This window comes from Anastrepha obliqua, unplaced genomic scaffold (genome assembly GCF_027943255.1).
Source record: "Anastrepha obliqua isolate idAnaObli1 unplaced genomic scaffold, idAnaObli1_1.0 ptg000252l, whole genome shotgun sequence".
Taxonomy (NCBI): Eukaryota; Metazoa; Arthropoda; class Insecta; order Diptera; family Tephritidae; genus Anastrepha; species Anastrepha obliqua.
In genome coordinates this window covers 1-5,000 of record NW_026562293.1, presented here as the reverse complement: position 1 = coordinate 5,000, position 5,000 = coordinate 1, and the positions used below count along the sequence as shown (strand labels likewise).

General features: G+C 31.2%; 1 non-coding gene and 1 pseudogene across 1 annotated transcript; both read right to left on the bottom strand.

The window, feature by feature from the left end:
- Positions 1–123: 123 nt before the first annotated feature.
- LOC129252530 (5.8S ribosomal RNA) lies at positions 124–304 on the bottom strand (annotated as a pseudogene).
- A 591-nt stretch (positions 305–895) lies between these two features.
- Positions 896–2,891, bottom strand: LOC129252533 (small subunit ribosomal RNA). The gene has a single exon (XR_008583493.1). It is a non-coding gene; the product is annotated as a small subunit ribosomal RNA (ribosomal RNA).
- Positions 2,892–5,000: the final 2,109 nt, after the last annotated feature.

Genomic DNA, 5,000 nt, shown 5'->3' with positions numbered 1-5,000 from the left:
ATTATATATCTTTATTTTTTTTGCTATTAATATTATGAATTATTTAAAATCCAATAATATACACATTTGCTTAAATTCAATTATTTTTATAAAAGAATAAGCAACTTATTTAGCATAGTCTTACAACCCTCAACCATATGTAGTCCAAGCAGTACTTTAAAATTGAATTTAATGTACATAACAGCATGGACTGCGATATGCGTTCAAAATGTCGATGTTCATGTGTCCTGCAGTTCACACGATGACGCACAGTTTGCTGCGTTCTTCATCGACCCATGAGCCAAGTGATCCACCGCTTAGAGTATTTTTTTATTTATTTTTATTTATAACAAATGTCAATTTTTTTTTGCATATATTAATTGAAAGAGTAAAATTAAATAATATTAATAATATATAAATTGATTTTCTTTCAATAATATATATCAAATATATTTAACTCTAAACATTTTTATTAAGTTGCGAATGTCTTAGTTCAACAATAATACAGTGGTGGTATTTATTATGATTCAATTATTTTGTATTTTTTTAATCATTTTATGTATATATAATAATATAATAAATATATACCACTTTTGTTATTGTGAACAAATTAACTTATCATTCAATCAAATGAATAATAAGTACAACTTTTTATTTTCATGTTTAAAGGTTTTTAAAAGAAAAAAATAAGAAAAAACATTACAAAATGTACCATCATATATTATATTTAATATGATATAATTGATGGATCACAAATTGAATGAAAAAGAATAAAAAGAATTATGGATTCAAAATAATTATATAAATTTTTTTTTTTTTTTCTTTTTTTTTTTTTTTTTTTTTTCTTTTTGTTCGTTTGTTTGCTTGTCTGTTTGTTTGTTTGTTTGTTTGTTTTTCTTACGGATATGGAACACAATAATGATCCTTCCGCAGGTTCACCTACGGAAACCTTGTTACGACTTTTACTTCCTCTAAATAATCAAGTTCGGTCAACTTTTGCGAAACAACCGTGACACACGAGGCGTCACAGTGATCACGTCCGGAGAGACCTCACTAAATAATTCAATCGGTAGTAGCGACGGGCGGTATGTACAAAGGGCAGGGACTTAATCAATGCGAGTTAATAACTCGCACTTACTGGGAATTCCAAGTTCATGTGAACAGTTTCAGTTCACAATCCCAAGCATGAAAGTGGTTCAGCGGTTTACCCGGACCTCTCGGTCTAGGAAATACACGTTGATACTTTCATTGTAGCGCGCGTGCAGCCCAGGACATCTAAGGGCATCACAGACCTGTTATTGCTCAATCTCGTTACTGCTAGACGCAATTTGTCCATTTAAGAAGCTAGTGTCCTTATAATGGGACAAACCAACAGGTACGACTCCACTTATATAAACACATTCAAACACTTGTACATTCAAGATGTACGCATGAAAGAAGGCTATATAAGTTTCAACATCATAATCCTGAAAGCATCTATTTAATATATTTGAGTCTCGTTCGTTATCGGAATTAACCAGACAAATCACTCCACGAACTAAGAACGGCCATGCACCACCACCCATAGATTCGAGAAAGAGCTATCAATCTGTCTTACACGCTTATGTTCGGACCTGGTAAGTTTTCCCGTGTTGAGTCAAATTAAGCCGCAGGCTCCACTCCTGGTGGTGCCCTTCCGTCAATTCCTTTAAGTTTCAGCTTTGCAACCATACTTCCCCCGGAGCCCAAAAGCTTTGGTTTCCCGGGAAGCGACTGAGAGAGCCATAGTAGTAGCTACACCCAATTGCTAGCTGGCATCGTTTATGGTTAGAACTAGGGCGGTATCTGATCGCCTTCGAACCTCTAACTTTCGTCTTGATTAATGAAAACATCTTTGGCAAATGCTTTCGCTTAAGTTAGTCTTACGACGGTCCAAGAATTTCACCTCTCGCGTCGTAATACTAATGCCCCCAAACTGCTTCTATTAATCATTACCTCTTGATCTAAAAACCAATGAAAGTAGAACAGAGGTCTTATTTCATTATTCCATGCACAAAATATTCAGGCATTTGGAGCCTGCTTTAAGCACTCTAATTTGTTCAAAGTAATTGTACCGGCCCACAACAACACTCGATGAAGAGCACTGAAGTAGGTTTAAATAGGAGGAATATATAAAAAATACATTGTATTAATTATATATAAGAACTCCACCGGTAATACGCTTACATACATAAGGTAATGTACATACCACAATATATAGTTGTACTACCCGTATGAAGCACAAATTCAACTACGAACGTTTTAACCGCAACAACTTTAATATACGCTATTGGAGCTGGAATTACCGCGGCTGCTGGCACCCAGACTTGCCCTCCAATAGGTCCTTGTTAAAGGATTTAAAGTGTACTCATTCCAATTACAGGGCCTCGGATATGAGTCCTGTATTGTTATTTTTCGTCACTACCTCCCCGAACTGGGAGTGGGTAATTTACGCGCCTGCTGCCTTCCTTAGATGTGGTAGCCGTTTCTCAGGCTCCCTCTCCGGAATCGAACCCTGATTCCCCGTTACCCGTTGCAACCATGGTAGTCCTAGATACTACCATCAAAAGTTGATAGGGGCAGACATTTGAAAGATCTGTCGTCGGTACGGGGACCATACGATCTGCAAGTTATCTAGAGTTCAACCAATTTAACGATCAAATGATCGCTTGGTTTTAGTCTAATAAAAGCACACGTTCCATAAGGTCCGTGTTTATATTGCATGTATTAGCTCTAGAATTACCACAGTTATCCAAGTAACTGTTAACGATCTATGGAACCATAACTGATATAATGAGCCTTTTGCGGTTTTCACTTTTAATTTGTTTGTACTTAGACATGCATGGCTTAATCTTTGAGACAAGCATATAACTACTGGCAGGATCAACCAGAATAATATTTGTATTTATATATTTTTTCTTTGTTTTTTCATATTTGAAAATTTCATAAATTACGGTGTATATAAAAAGTAAAGGGGGCGACCCCCCTTTAGCTTTTCTTATCAAAATTCAAAAACCGTTTTTTTTATGAAAAAGAATTTTCGTTCTCTATATTATATATTTTATATAAAAATATAAGAACGATATTTCTTCTTAATATTTGCCAATTTTCAAATAATTTATCATTCTTAATAACATTTTACTTTTTTTTCAAATGCATTTTTAATGTAATAATTTCATATATTACATAATTTTTTCTCTTTGAATTGAAATTAATAATTTCATAATTCTATTTTTTTAATCATAAATATATATGATTGAAAAAATTTTCTCCTCTTTTTCCTTTGTTTAAAATTTAATTTTTTCTTATAAATTTTTGTTTTTCTTATTTTTTTCTCTTCATCATCTGTTTAATTTTCCTGTATTTATACAAGAAACAAACAGTTGAGGATAATTTCTATGTAATGCCTAGTATAGAATATAAAATTTTGAATTCAAAAATTTATTTCTATTTAAACTAACTATAGAAAACCAGGAATAAAATACAATAACACCAATATGCCATAACATGTTAGTATAGAATATAGATTCTTCATATATGTATATATATTCGAAAATTTTTTCTATTTAAACTAACGTATGGATCATAATATTACCAGTTTAATATGGCTCAAATTCGAGTTTCATATAGTTATGATTCGATTTATATGCTTCAATATCATTGGTTAGTTAACTTTTGATATTTTCATATTATATCACATGCCTTCACCGTGAGTGTTTTTTGCCATGCACACCTCACATTGTCAAAAATGTATGGGAAAAATTCATTTCAATACATTTCAGTTTGATTTGAAATGTCTTTATTATATATTTTAGTGCCAATATGCCAAGGTTATATTCCATAACTCTCTATTTAAACTAACGTATGGAAAACCAGGCATAAAATCACAATATTACCAGTTTAATATGGCTCAAATTCGAGTTTCATATAGTTATGATTCGATTTATATGCTTCAATATCATTGGTTAGTTAACTTTTGATATTTTCATATTATATCACATGCCTTCACCGTGAGTGTTTTTTGCCATGCACACCTCACATTGTCAAAAATGTATGGGAAAAATTCATTTCAATACATTTCAGTTTGATTTGAAATGTCTTTATTATATATTTTAATGGCAATATGCCAAGGTTATATTCCATAAAATGTTAGTATAGAATATAGATTCTTCATATATGTATATATATTCGAGAATTTTTTTCTATTTAAACTAACGTATGGAAAACCAGGCATAAAATCACAATATTACCAGTTTAATATGGCTCAAATTCGAGTTTCATATAGTTATGATTCGATTTATATGTTTCAATATCATTGGTTAGTTAACTTTTGATATTTTCATATTATATCACATGCCTTCACCGTGAGTGTTTTTTGCCATGCACACCTCACATTGTCAAAAATGTATGGGAAAAATTCATTTCAATACATTTCAGTTTGATTTGAAATGTCTTTATTATATATTTTAGTGCCAATATGCCAAGGTTATATTCCATAACATGTTAGTATTAGAATATAGATTCTTCATATATGTATATATATTCGAAAATTTTTTCTATTTAAACTAACGTATGGAAAACCAGGCATAAAATCACAATATTACCAGTTTAATATGGCTTAAATTCGAGTTTCATATAGTTATGATTCGATTTATATGCTTCAATATCATTGGTTAGTTAACTTTTGATATTTTCATATTATTTCACATGCCTTCACCGTGAGTGTTTTTTGCCATGCACACCTCACATTGTCAAAAATGTATGGGAAAAATTCATTTCAATACATTTCAGTTTGATTTGAAATGTCTTTATTATATATTTTAGTGCCAATATGCCAAGGTTATATTCCATAACATGTTAGTATTAGAATATAGATTCTTCATATATGTATATATATTCGAAAATTTTTTCTATTTAAACTAACGTATGGAAAACCAGGCATAAAATCACAATATTACCAGTTTAATATGGCTTAAATTCGAGTTTCATATAGTTATGATTCG